The sequence below is a fragment of the Phoca vitulina genome, unplaced genomic scaffold (genome assembly GCF_004348235.1).
Source record: "Phoca vitulina isolate PV1807 unplaced genomic scaffold, GSC_HSeal_1.0 scaffold16, whole genome shotgun sequence".
Lineage (NCBI taxonomy): Eukaryota > Metazoa > Chordata > Mammalia > Carnivora > Phocidae > Phoca > Phoca vitulina.
Genome location: NW_022589719.1, coordinates 31,869,041 through 31,883,791, shown reverse-complemented (window position 1 = coordinate 31,883,791; position 14,751 = coordinate 31,869,041). Strand labels below are relative to the sequence as shown.

General features: G+C 44.8%; 1 protein-coding gene across 19 annotated transcripts in view; it reads left to right on the top strand.

Moving 5' to 3' along the window:
- LOC116638450 (protein Ycf2-like) overlaps nucleotides 1–14,751 on the top strand; it is a 38,943-nt gene that overhangs the window by 2,247 nt on the left and 21,945 nt on the right. For 16 of the 19 annotated variants that reach the window (XM_032414431.1, XM_032414429.1, XM_032414420.1 and 13 more), the window contains exons 2-3: nucleotides 963–1,136; nucleotides 4,980–5,260. The gene's annotated coding sequence lies outside the window, so the exon portion shown is untranslated. Of the gene's footprint in view, nucleotides 1–962; nucleotides 1,137–4,979; nucleotides 5,261–6,907; nucleotides 8,041–14,751 lie in introns of those variants that run through there. The other 3 variants (XM_032414437.1, XM_032414432.1, XM_032414433.1) reach the window with 3 other exon arrangements.

The following is a 14,751-nucleotide window of genomic DNA, read 5'->3' as shown; positions in this document are numbered from 1 at the left end:
TGCCATCCATCATCTACTCTCATCCCAGGGAAGAGAGAAGACTCCCTGAGCGCCTACTGTCAAGACATCAACGTCAAAACTTAGGCTCTTAGATCCTGTTTGTCTCTTCGATAGGGATATAGGAGGTGGAAAAAAGCAGCCATGGATAGTTTGGATGAAAGAAATATTTCACCCTTTTCTCTCCATATACCTTTTTTTGGGAGGGGAGAAAGAGTGGCGGTGGGGGGCAGAGGGAGAGGGAGAGAATCTTAAGCAGGCTTCACACCCAGTGTGGAGCCCATTGCAGTGCTCGATCTCACTACCCTGAGATCATGACTTGAGCTGAAACCGACAGACACTCAACCGACCAAGCCACCCAGGCGCCCCTCCCCCATGTACTTTTTAAAGTCTATAATATTGGGGCGCCTGGGTGGCTCAGTCAGTTAAGTGTCTGCCTTCAGCTCGGGTCATGATCCCAGGCTCCTGGGATGGAGCCCCACGTCGGGCTCTCTACTCAGTGGGGAGCCTGCTTCTTCCTCTCCCTCTGTAGCTCTCCCCATTTGTGCTCTCTCTCTCTGTCAAATAAATAAATCTTAAAAAAAAAAAGTCTGTAATATTTCTGAGGAGTAGAAACTTCATCATATCACAAATATCATGACACAGATTTATAATAGGCTCATGTTTTTTAGTTGTTTTATACATACCCTTTGCTGATTTTCCCCAAAGCCTCCAAAAGATCTGTAAACCCCATGCCATATTTTTTGTTCATGTAGTCAGACCTAATGATAATTCACCAATTTCATTTTTTCCCTGGCAATTTCCTTCTTTGAGTCCTTTATCCTCTGGGTCTGATGTAGAGTGGCTGCGTTCTAGGTTTGCCCCATTGCTGCTTTCCTGGGCTTCTTAACGCTTCTTTCTGTTTCTTTGTGTTGGATCTCCTACTGCCTGGATCTTAGATCTTCTCCCTCTTTCTTGTTTTACAGCCTCATTTTGGCCAACCACATCATCTAATAGCTTCCAAAGAAAGATCATGGGAGGTGAACTTTGTGACAACTTATCTGCCTGAAAATATTGATTCTTCTCTCATATTTGATGGATTTATTGCAAGTCGAAGAGGATAAATTAGAGCCAAGCATAACATTATTGACGTTGAAGGGGTAAATATGAGAGAGGAAGGGAGAGCATCTGAGTCTGCGAGGAGGGAATGGGGATGAAGAGCTACGAGGCTCGAGGTTGGAAATATTTTTCCCTTAGAATTGTAAAGGCAGGGGCGCCAGGGTGGCTAAGTCGGTTAAGAGTCTGCCTTTGGCTCAGGTCATGATCCCAGGGTCCTGGGATCGAGCCCCGCTTTGGGCTCTCTGCTCAGCAGGGAGCCTGCTTCTCCCTCTCCCTCTGCCTGCCTCTCTGCCTACTTGTGCTCTCTCTCTCTGTCAAATAAAATCTTAAAAAAAAAAAAAGAATTGTAAAGGCATTGCCCCACTCTTTTCTAACTTCTGAGTGTTGCTGTTTATAATTGCAGTTTTGTTCTTAAAAAAATTTTTTTATTCTGTGGATATGACCTATATAAATTACCTGTTTTCTACTACTCTAATGGCTCACCCTGCCCTCTCCTTCTGTTTTCTTTCTCTTTTTTAAGATTCTTTTTTTTCTTTTTTAAAGATTTTATTTATCCATTCATGAGAGACAGAGACAGAGGGAGAAGCAGGCTCCCCGTAGAGCAGGGAGCCCAATGCGGGACTCGATCCCAGGACCCTGGGATCATGACCTGAGTCAAAGGCAGACGCTTAACTGACTGAGCCACCCAGGCGTCCCTCTCCTTCTATTTTCTATGGTTCTACTACAGGACATTGGAGCCTGAGTTAGAGCTCTTATCTTTTTTCTACTTTTGTCCTTTTTTTTATTCTACTCTCTGGACAATTTCATTAATTTTATCTTGTTATCCTTTCTATTGAGTTTTTTTTTTTTAATTTCAACTCTTGTTCATTGATTGCTTCTTTTTTTTTTTGCTTCTTTTTTTTTTTTTTATATAGCACCTCTGTTTTTTGTTTTGTGTACATGTTCTCTTAGATCTCCAAGGAAGAATTTTTCTGTTTTTAAGTGTTCTGCTTTTCATATTATTTCCTCTGAATTCTCCTCCCCCTTTGCTGGTGTGTGTGTATGTGTGTGTGTTGGAGGTTTTCCTAAAATATTTGATCTTACTCTGTGTGCACAGATGGGGCTTGTTAATTGATGGTCTTCATTCTTTATTGTTTTATATTGTATTTATCCTTTTATTTTCATCTTGATGGGGTTTGGAGATAAACACATGTATGTGTTCAATCTGCCATGTTTGACAAAAAGTCTCCTCCATTACATTTTGATTGTTTTTAATTGAATTCTTAAGTGTAACCCTGATTTTCATCTTGAAGGTAACTTGTTATTTCCTTTATGAATTTTCCTGTGTGAAAGTGACTAGCACAATGAACAAATAAACCTCAGTGTACAGCAAACTCTACATCAGTTATTATAAACATGCTGTAATTGCTCTCATCTTTGAAAAAGCACAAAACCTCTCTTGACTCCACATTCCCCTCTAGCTACTGCCCCATTTTTCTTGCTCCCTGTGGTAGGCACAAAAGTGGCCCTCCAAAGATATACTCACTTCCTAGTCCCAGGAACCTCTACATATTACATCATATGGCAGAAGATGAATATTACCTTACATGGCAAAAGATGTGATTAAGTTAAAGATCTTGAGAGGAAGAGCTTATTCTGGATGATCTGGGTGAGCCCTAAATGCTATCACAAGTGTCCTTATAGGAGAGAGACAAAGGAGATCAGACACCCAGAAGAGGAGGAGGCCATTTAACCCCAGAGACAGACTGCAGTGATTTGGCCACAAGTCAAGCAGTGTCAGGAGCTACCAGAGGTTGAAAGGGCAAATAATGGATTCTACCCTAGAGCCTCTGTAGGACATGTGCACAGCCTTTGCCAATACCTTGATTTTGGACTTTTGGCCTCCAGAATTTTATCCTCCAGAGAGAATAAATTTCTGTTTTTTAAGCCATGCAGTTTGTGGTAATTTGTTACAACAGCTCTAGGAAACGAATACATTCCCTTTACAGCAGAATTCCTCCCAAAAGTAGTCTATGCTTACTTTTTCTGATCTTCTCCATTCCTTTTTACCCAACTTTTTATATTGGGCATTTAAAAATATACAGAAAAATTGAAAGTTTAGAGCAGTTAACAAATATTCTTTACCTAGATTCAGCAGCTGATAAGTTTGCCCTATTTGCTTTGTTTGTAAATACTTCAGCACATATCTCCTAAGAATTAAGACATTCTCCTCCATATCCATAATACCTAAGTAAATTAAAATTATTTTAATTTAATAAATTAAAAATTAAGAATAATTTCCTAGGGGCACCTGGGTGGCTCAGTCAGTTAAGCGTCTGCCTTCGACTCAGGTCATGGTCCCAGGGTCCTGGGATCGAGCCCCACGTTGCGCTCCCTGCTCAGCGGGGAGCCTGCTTCTCCCTCTGCCACTCCCCCTGCTTGTGCTCTCTCTTTCTCTCTGTCAAATAAATAAATAAAATCTTTTTAAAAAGGAAAATTCCCTAATATCATTTAATATTCAATATATATTACAATTTCCTTCCATGTCCCCAGAAGATCTTTTATAACCTTTTTCCTTGGCCCAGCATCTCATCAGGGCTCATATGTTGAATGTGCGTGTTAATTCTTTTTAATTTACATTAATCTCCTCTAATTCTGTTTTTAACAAGCTTGACTTTTTTAAAGAATTCAAGCCTATTTGCTTATAGATGTCCAGCATTTTTTATTTATCTGACTGTGTCTAGATGGTGTCATTTAGTTCATTCTTCTAACCACTGTAGTTTTTATGTACTGGGAGTTGGAGCTGTAGGTCCTGGTTTCTTTCTCTGTAGCACTTATCACCTTCTGACTCCAAGTTTCCCTTCTGTCATTGTTTATTATCTTTCACCTTTAGAATGGAAGTTCCGTGAGGGAATCAATGTGTGCCTGTTGGGTTACCTATTCTAGTCTGCTGTCTAACCAACTCATAGTAGGCACTCAGCATGTATTTGTGGTATGAATTAAAGTCACATTCAGTGATTTTACCTGTGTCAATACTATTTAACATCTAATAAGAAATTGCTGTAATAATTTACCCTGTTCCTTAGAATATCTCACATTTTTTAAAGCCTCAAATGCCTGAAAATGTCTTTATTCCATACTTGAGGTTTGTCTAGGTATAGAATTTTCCCTCAGAAGTTTGAAGGCATGGCCCTTTGTTTTCTCCCTTCACGCGTGGCCATTGAGAGTCCACATCCATTTTTATGCTTGAGCCGTTGCACTCAACCAGGTGACCTGTGTATGTAGTCTGCCTTCTTCTCCCCCTCTCTGTTATTTTTGCTTATTTATTGGTCTGAAGTTTATAGCTTGCTCTCTCTTCCATGCTCTAGGAACTCTGATCCCACAGTTGGACAATAAAGTAGAGATACTGGGTGTGGGCAGAATTGTAAAGATAAGCCACAGAAGGCTCAAACCTGGTAGTAGGATCTTTCTGGCAAGTGATGATAGCTAACAATTACTGAATTCTTATAATAATCTGAATACTTTCATAGGTAACATGCTAAGCACTTTTTACATGCTCTCTATCATTCAATCCTTCCAACAGCTCTCTGGGACAGGAACTATTACTGTGTCAGCTCTACCAGCTAGAAACTGCCAGGGCCATGCCCTGAGCCCAGGCAGCCTGATCCCAGAGCTGTACTGGAAACCACTTTGATGAACTGCCCACTCTGTTCATATTAGAAAAGCCCCACTACTCAGTTACCAGCCTGCCAAAGCCAGGCCTGCAATCCTGCCTAGGGGGTGGGGAATGAGGCTGGGTAACAACCCTTCCATTTATTCAGTGAAGCTTGTTGAATGAGTGCTTCAGTGGCAAGTTTTTAAGAACATAAATGCCAAAAAGCAATGATGTTTATTTTCTTTCCCAGATCTCTGCCTTCCCAAGATCATCTACTCTTAGCCTCCTTTGGTGAATCTCAGAGCACTGAGAAATTGTTGCCTCTTTGATAGGAGGCTTACACAGGCATGAGATCAAGACAGCTGTGTGGGTCTCTCAGATGGCACTGCACAGCATATAAATCATGAACCAAATAACCAGACTCGTTCTTTGGCTGGATTACATGTTCTCCTGGGATACCAGAATCGTTCCACTGAGGCCACAGAAAGAAGTAGTGAAGATCAAGACACCACGACAAATCGCAGCCACCTTGTAAGTGCAGATATTTTCAATCATCTAGGTAGCTAGAACTTTGTATATGTGATATCCTTTTTTACTAAAATTAATCAAAGTGAACACATTTGAGGGAATTGAGGGCTCCTGAGTGATTTTATGTATCTCCAGTATCCTAGTCTTTCTTTGGATATTCCCAAAGATCCCTGTTTCTTGCAACAGGATGTGTTAAAAACGACATTATTGTTTGGCTTTTGTCAAATGCCCCCTTCGCTAGTCCCATTAATTCATTCAGGAAACACCAAACACTTATATGTGCCAGTTGGGAATGCAACAAATGTGTAGGACCAGGTTCTTGCCCTTGGCCTCCTATCTCGTGTTGAGACAGACATCTCTACAGGTAGATGTCTGTGCATTGTGAGGTTAGGAGGGTGCTATGTACTAAGTGTGGTAGAACTGCAGAAAAGGGAGGGCCTGGCCATGAGGCTGGTTAGGGGGGCAATCAGAGAAGGCTTCCTCATGTTTTTGACCACTTGGGGCTGGACTAGTGAGAAGAATGCTGAGAAGGGGTCAGCACTGGATGAGGAGAGGGCAAACAAACATTCTCAGCGGAAAGAAGAAGATTGCTGACCATGACCAGGGACTGCATAGCTCACTCAGGAGAGGGCAAGAGCAGTAGTTTGGGACAGCTGGAGCAGAGAGAGTATTATAGAGACTGGCAGAATGTGAGCTTGGGAGAGCCTGGGGATAGCCTTGAATGCAGGATTAAGGAAGTTAGCCTTTGCTCTCTAGGTGACAAGGAGAATGACACCACGAAATCTTCACTTTACATAGTTTACCAAGCTGAGAGGTGGAATCAAGTGGGTACAGCATGAGGGTGGGTCAGAGTGGGGTGCTGAGTAGGTGCTCAGTAAAGCAGGAGATGTGATCATTAATTAGATCATTATAATGAACAGTTCAAGATAAAGAGGTCAAGGCTATGAACTAAGGCAGAGAAAGTGGGGGCAAATACCAGAGGATAGATTGGAGAAGGTTCCAGAAGTCTGAGTAAACAGGATTGCTAATTAATTGTGAATAGATGGAGGCGCCAGGCTTACAGATAACAATAGCTGACATGTGTCATCCAGGGCTTACTCTGTAGTTAGGCACTTTGCGTGCAGTATCTTTTTTAATCATAGTAGCCCTATGAGAGGGGTTGTATTATTTTCTGCATTTTATAGGAGCGGGAGTTGGAGCCTGGAGTGGTCAATCAAAGTGACAAGGCAGGTATATAGTGTGGTAGTAGTTAGGATTCGAACCCAAGGGAGTCAGCACCCTTAGCTACTACACAGTAGCGTCAGCAGCTGACTGGATTTGGGTACCAAGTGATTGGGAAGTGAAGTGACCACCTCAGGAAGCAGTTAATGAGTGACAGATGAGGGCCTGGAACCCACTGGAACCAGTTCTTGTCCCCCACCCCCCACCCCGAGTTCACAAACAGGCTGCTGGGCACCACATCAGGTCATAGCCATGTTGTGTTTGGTTTATAGAATATTTTTTAAAAAGTTTTTGGAACTAACTGCTAACATTAAAAAAATTGAGAGATTCACATTAAAACCTGCTGGATTATCTTGAAAAGTGAGAAGATCTGGCCATACTGGGCCCATATAGCAGCAACCTTTGCTGCCTCTTCTGTGTTTCCTTCAGCTAGGGCCTGTGCCCCCCAGTTGGCCAGAGCCCACCAGCCTGGGATCCATGCCCACCTCTGCAGGTACCTGAGTTTGCATCTCTCCACCACAAGCTGGTCCAGTTTGATACTAGGCTGTGTCTGTGCATTTAATCCTGTGTCAAGCCCAGGCTTCCACTGATGGTTAAATACTCTTTTCGAACTTTAGGGAATATAAGATAAAAACAGCAACATGTTTTGTGTTGTTTGTTTTTTCCCTTCATACTGTGGGAACTGAGAAAAAATAACTGCTGCTCACACTTGAGCGCCCACAAGAGGAGGGTGACATACAGGTCACGCAGGGCGAAGGTGAATGGTCGTAGTTCCCAAAGCCAGCAGCAGGTAAAAGGAAATGTCAATCATACCACGGGAAACGGCAGACGTAATGGGAGCTTTACAAATCATGCTGTGACTTCTTTCTGTTTAATTTGTTCAGTAATTAATTATTTGCTTGAATTTTGAACTGTGTACTTTAGACGTATTATAAGGAAGCTTTGGGGGAAAATATGCACGCACGTATACATGCCTGTGGGGTGTGGGTGGGCCATAGCTTACATTCCATCGCTTGGAATTCTCTGCAATTTCAAAATGTTATTTTCTAAGTTTAATGATTTATCACAGATTTGAAAACATGTTTCTGTACAATTAAGTTAACATGCGAGTCACAGGATGGCAAACAGGTATTTTTCCGTATTAAATATTTTGTGACGTCTAAGATGTAATAGTCCCCATGGCAGTGGTCAGGTCGGACAAATGACGGGTTTTATGCTTGTGTGTTTGTCTGCAGTTTGTAAACTACACTTAGAGACACAGGTTCAAACAGGTGCAAGAAATAGAGCTGACATCGGAGCTTCAGGAGTTTTGACTCCTAATCGGTGTTCTTTGTGGGACACCGGAAAAATTGTCCTCATGCCCGCCGCCCGTTCAGGAACTGGGGGAAAGCAGCTGCTGATGAGCTGCATGAATTTCTCAGAGGCCTCCAGGCACCATTCTCGGGTGGCCAGTGGGTCTCAGAGGTTCACTGTCCATCTCGAAAGGGTCATCTGTGCTATCAGATCACAATGACCCAACTCTCAATAGGCCAGCCCTGCAGGCTTTTCCCTGGGAGCTAGACATCCCCATACAAGGCTCCTACTGCAGATCAACTCAGTCTCTGGAGCCATTTGTACACAGTTAACGCCGGACTCACGAGGCCACACTGCTGCTCCTTGGACTTTGACCCCTGCCCAGCACATTCTCCTTCCTCCTTCCCCTCCCCCTCAGAGACTCCCCGCCCCTGATATACACACCCAGGGTGGGACCCCAGCATGTGTTGCAGCCAGTTCTTCAGTTCTTGTCCGTACCACTCAGAAACCATGGTTTCTTATTGATATCATATAGACAAGTGCCCGATACTAGGTACTTAGCACCGTGCTGACCGCCGGGGATACAACAGACAGGTGCCCTTGCTCCTGGGGACAAGATCAGCATGCAGGGATTCATTCGCGAACCAGGTGGCACTTTGTTTCAGTACTAAAACAAGTGGTATTTTGTCTCAGTCGCATTATAATTTCATTTTTGTAGCGTGGCCTAAAAAACCTAGGCTCCCCCCAAAAATGAGCCAAGTGCATGGTAAAATTCGACTTATTCATTCATTTAACAAATATTTAGTAAGCACCTATTATTAGCCAGATGTCAGGACTATAAGAGAGGACAAAACTGTCAAATACCCCTATTCTCTTGGAGCTTACGCTATCACAGAAGGAGACTGAAAAATTGTGTCAATATGTAATCTGAGCTGAGAATTTTGAAGAAAAACCAAGCAGGGTGAGGGAGAGAGAATGACCCGAGGCAGGGGTGGGGGGCCTGATCTTTGAGGTAGGGTGGCTAGGAAGGCCTTTCTGATGAGGTGACTCCAAGCAGGGCCCAGCAGGAGATGAGGGAGAAGCAGCAGTTTGGAGGAAGTCCTTCCCGGTGCGGGGTGGGGGGGTGGCCACAGGGTCAGATCCTCCAAGTGGCCAGTGGCCTGGCCTGTTTGAGAAAGAAGAAGTCACCAGCTGAACTCCTGGACTCCACCGTTTCCTTGTCTGCAGGCCTGTGGGCTTGTTGGGAGGAACGGATGAAATCATTTATAGAAATATTTATGTCCACCATCAAGCACTGTGTAAAAGTTGTCCTCTTTGTGTTGACTTTGTCAAGTTTTTGTAGAGTGTCTAAACCATCAGGATTATAATTATTATATTACAGCTCTGCCCTTTCCTTTTTTTTATTACTGTGGTGAAATTCACATAACATACAATTATCTGTTTTAAAGTGTATACTCCAGTGGCCATCTAGTGCATTCACACTCTTATGCAACTACCACCTCGGTCTAGTTTCAAACTTTTTTATCATCCCACTCTTAAGTTTTTCATATTAGTTTATGTCACCAGTCTTGAAAAAAGGTCCCCCCCGCCCCCATATCTGACTTTGTCCTTTCTCTGACTGGCCTCCATCAGTTCCTATGACTCATCCATGTGTTTATTCAACAGATATCTAGCATCTACTATGCAGTAGGTACTATGCTAGGTAGGTACTGAGGTCACAACAGTGACAAAGGACACACAGGTCCTTGCATTTAGGGGACTCATAATCTAGTGGGGATTTAGACACTGAATATATAATTACCAGAAAATTAATTTAAATTAGATCAATGCTTGGGACGCCTGGGTGGCTCAGTGGGTTAAACGTCTGCCTTCAGGGGCGCCTAGGTGGCTCAGTCATTAAGCGTCTGCCTTCAGCTCAGATCATGATCCCAGGGTCCTGGGATCGAGCCCCGCATCAGGCTCTCTGCTCTATGGAAAGCCTGCTTCTCCCTCTCCACTCTCCCTACTTGTGTTCCCTCTCTCGCTGTGTCTCTCTCTGTCAAAGAAATAAATAAAATCTTAAAAAATAAATAAAATAAAGTAAAAATAAACGTCTGCCTTCAGCTCAGGTCATGATCCCAGGTTCCTGTGATCAAGTCCCGCATCGGGCTCCTTGTTCAGTGGGGAGCCTCTTTCTCCCTCTGCCTGCCGCTCCCCCTGTTTGTGCTCTCTCTCTCTCTCTGACAAATAAATAAATACATCTTTTTAAAAAAGAAAAATAAATTAGATCAATGCTTATATGAAAAAAATGCTTTGAAAATTGTGTTTAAAACATTTGTGGAATTGGGCACCTGGGTGGCTCAATTGGTTAAGCGACTGCCTTCGGCTCAGGTCATGATCCTGGAGACCCTGGATCGAGTCCCGCATCGGGCTCCCTGCTCGGCAGGGAGCCTGCTTCTCCCTCTGACCCTCCCCCCTCTCATGTGCTCTCTCTCTCTCTTTCTCTCTGTCTCAAATAAATAAATAAAATCTTTAAAAAAAAAAGAAACATTTGTGGAATTATTTTTTATTTTTTTAAAGATTTTATTATTTGAGAGAGAGTGTGTGTGAGAGGAAGCAGGGGGACAAGCAGACTCCCCACTGAGCTTGGAGCCCAATGTGGGGCTCGATCTCAGGACCCTGAGATCATGACCTGAAATCAAGAGTCGGACGCTTAACTGACTGAGCCCACCCAGGCTCCCCAGTATTTGTGGAATTATTAAAGCTACCAGCAACGAGATACCACTAGCTAGTAAAGCTTAGGCTAACACGACCGTATTGTTTTTATAATTGTGTCAGAGACACTGGAAAGAAAGATCACCTCAGGGAAGTGACCTGGATTATGTTAGGGCAGAGAGCGGGAAGGCAGGCTCAAGTAAAAGCAGTGGTACTTCATTCATCTCCTCCTGATAGCAGTCTGTGCAGGTCTGCCCGGACAGCTCGTGTTAGCGCTGCGCCCATTTTATAGATGTGGAAACGGAGACCTTGCCTCATGCCACCTGGTGGGGATTTTATTTCGCTTTAGCCCTCTGTCTGGTAAAGCTGAGAAGCATTTTGCCCCATAGGGGTCAGTGATGCACCTGGTTGGAAGAAGACTTGCAGGGCTGGTCCGCCTCCACCCAGCCCACTTGGTGTGCTCCAGCCTTCCAGGAGAGGGCACTGCTAGGCTGGTCTGGGAGCCGCCTCACCCGACCTCCTGGGTCCCGGCCTCCTGCGGCCCCGCCCCCCCTCCCCCGGACTCCTGACCCAGCCAGCTCTCAGCACCCTCCGGCCTTTCTTGCACACTGATGCGTGCATCTGTGTTTTCCTGGATGATTGTTTCTTAATCACGCTGTGGAATAACAAATCATGGCTGGGAACCCAAGTTACCTCAAGTGACGAGCCTAGTGATCACCAAAACCTAGGTACAGGCCCCCGGGGAAAAGAGCCACAGAAACTGCTAGCGCGGTCCTCGCAGCCACGTGGTCCGGCGGTGGCCTGGCGGGGCCAACACTGCACGTCTGTCATGTCAGCGCGCTTGCTGGGTTTCTTTAGGCAAGGTGACCTGGCAGCATTCCCACCCCACCCACAGCTAGTTTCGCTTTCCCAATGTTGTTAAAAAGTGCCTCCTAACTGAAGTAGGGTGGTTGAACAGGTTCCAACATTTTACTTAATTTTTTAACATGGCCATTTAAGCTGGCTTCCTTCAAGTGGGTCCCTTTCGCGGCTTCTCAGAGAGATGTGCACAACTGTCCTCTTTGGCATTTGTCCAGAGTCCAGGTTCTGGTAGCTTTGGGGCTGTGGTTTAATTTTAACCATAAAAACTCCTTTCAGAATAATTACTTTTTTTAATCTGGAAAGAGCCAGTTTGATAGAGAGCAGTAACACCTCCTGCCCCAGGAACGAGTAGACCCAGTTATGTTCATTTACTGCTGATCCCTCTCTTTTTAAAAGGGGAGACTGTCTGCCTTCAGCTCAGGTTGTGGTCCCGGGGTCCTGGGATCGAGCCCCACGTTGGGCTCCCGGCTCAGCGGGAAGCCTGCTTCTCCCTCTCCCACTCCCCTTGCTTGTGTTCCCTCTCTCGCTGTCTTTCTGTCAAGTAAATAAATAAAATCTTTTTTTAAAAAAAGGGGGGTGGGGAGACCGATTTGGTGGGAAGAAAGGAAAATGAACATTGTGGATAGGGCAGTTTGAAGGACTGTTTGAATGTCTGCCTTAATCAACGGTATAAACGCCGAGTGTCCAAGGAGAGTGGGCTGGGATGAGAACCGAGGGACAGGATGACTTAGAGACCCCTGAGCGGGCCCTAGGCTGAATGCAGCGGAGAATGGCTTCTCAGAGCTGTCCTGTGGGCAGCCATGTAGCGTCAGTTTTCTGGGACAATCTCAGTTTTGGAGACAGAAGATACACTGGCCCTTTCCCAGGTCATGCCTCAGACGGCCGCCACTTCTTGGTTCTGAAAATATGGTCACCAGAGAGGCCTGTGGGCAGTGACAGGTGTTATCCCCTTAGCAGTGAGCTTACCCAGGCAGTGAAGCCGAGCTGCGATCCCCCGAGCTCCCTGCACTGGTGGGGATACTTCCGATTCCTTTTTCGCCTATGATACAGGTGCGTTGGTAATAATTACTTGTATTTGTAGGACATTAAAGATTTTGATGCAGAAAGAGAGAAACACGTTATCAACCATTTTGCAGTTTAGGTGGCAGACTTCTTTAATTTAAAAAAAATCAAAGATGAAAAGAATATGGAATATGCAATGGAGGCCAATTCTAGAAAAAATGATTTATGCCAGTCCCAGCTGAGGCAAACACATTTGGGAAGACTTGCTCGTTTTATAGAAAGATTCATGCTTGGACTTATTTAAACATCAAGCTCTTCTGGTGCATTTCAGTAGGAGGGAGGACAGAAAACCTGGAGACTAACTATCACAAGCTATTACCAGTGGAAGATGAGTCTTAAGTGAAAATAAAGGGTCTGATTACCCAGCAAGTCAGGAAGGGCTGAGGCTTCCCTTTAGAAAAATCTGACCTTGCACAGACTCTTTTAGGGGCATGTGCCGGAAGCCAGGAATAGCCACGCTGGCCTGATCAGTCGCACAAAAGCTCCTAAATGCAGAGACTGTGGTTTTCATGGCTCCTCGCTGCTGGAGTTACTCGTTCACAACACTCAATGAATGTCAGACTGACACATTTATTAGTTAGATTTGATGCACGTCGGGAGAAAGAGCTATCCACTTGTGACCTAATCTGTCATAGCATCAGAACCCGGTGTTTCCCATTTCTCTTGCCCCTGGAGGAGTATTGAAGAAGAGAAAAAAATGCAAGTTTCATGTGCCCAGAGGAAAAAATTCATACAGACATAAATTAAAACAAACGAACGAACAAACAAAAAAAAACGGAAAAGAAAGAAAGCCAAGCTAATCTGGGATTTCAATCACCACTATGAAGATGTTTCTGTTTCATCATTCAGTTTCTAGCAGGGCCTCTAGCTCAGACCTGTGCAGCCGTGTCTCAGGAGACTCCTTCCCTGTTCAGGCCCTCTCCCTGCCCCCTGGGCTCAGTTACTCATTTCGACCCGGGCTGCCACATCGCAAGACACCCCTCTTTCCTGAGTCCTCCCCATGTACCTACCAAAGGCAGAGGGGTTGGGTGGCACTATCGGGGTGATGCTAGGCTTCCTGAATGGCGCTGTCCCCCACCTGGGAAGGACTTCTACTTGGTGATGCCCTCGAGGAGCCCTGGGAGGTAACTAGTTGGGCACTGATTCAATGGGGAGAGAGCACGGATGTAGATGCCTAACTGGTGGAGCTAAATCAGCCCAGGGAAGGGCGGGTCTGTGTCTGCACCTGGTTCGGGGCTCGCAGGGTAGCGTCAGGAACTTTGGCACCATGACTTCTTAGGATGTCATGATGATTTTTCCGAGAGCGTCCCTTGTCTTAAGGTTTTTACTCATTCAACCAGCACACACAGGATTGGGACTTTCCTTTTGTCTCGGCTATATCCTCCGAACCACAGGAAAACCCATGAGGATGATAGAGGCTGAAAAGTAAAAACTCACAGAGGAGGCTCCGCATACTGGGGTAGATGTCAGAAGTTGTGGGGGAGGGGCACCTGGGTGGCTCAGTCGTTAAGCTCAGGTCATGATCCCCGAGTCCCTGGTTGGAGTCCCGCATCGGCTCCCTGCTTGGCAGGGAGTCTGCTTCTCCCTCTGACCCTCCCCCCTCTCATGTGCTCTCTCTCTCAAATAAATAAATAAAATCTTTAAAAAAAAAAAATGTTGTGGGGGATTCGGGGTTAGCTGTGGACTGAAGAGTCCACCTTGGGGCATAAGAACACTTCTGCGTTATTGGTCGGTGAGAAATTTCCTCTAAATAATTTTGGAGAGAAAGGAATGGAATCAAGGGCTTAAGTTGGAATATATGAGGTTGACCTAGTTATAAGGTTGGCTGTCTGTTTAATTAATAGATCGTTCCATGGTGTGGGATAACAAGGTCACGCGCGGCCCCAGATATTAACAATGCTGTCCTGGGGCTTTGGAAAAAGTGGTGACAAAGTATTCAGCTTCAGGCTTATTTTATCTAAGTCCCTGGGCTGGCATTGATCAGAAATAGAGTAAAATATTGAAGTGGCATCCCAGATATTGGTTCTAAAAACAAACTGGCTGGAAAGGGTGAGCATCTTAGGTCCAGCCCAGCGATGTCACCCACGTGTGCCCCGTGGGAGCACCTGCGGTTGTTTTGGATTTGTAGTCCTATGTGGGCCAACAGTGCTGACAGGGTTATTCCTGTGTTAGACCTACCCTGTCAGCAAGACACTGTTTATATGATTCGTTTTCCACATTGTGGCACATTACACACAATCCAAGTTCAATTAAATTAAGGTTTAGAAATACTGTAGGTAGAAAAGGCTAGAAAGCACTATAGCAAACAAAGATTACTGAAATTAAAAAGCTTTGAATTGGAGCCTTAGAGAAGCTTGTGAATT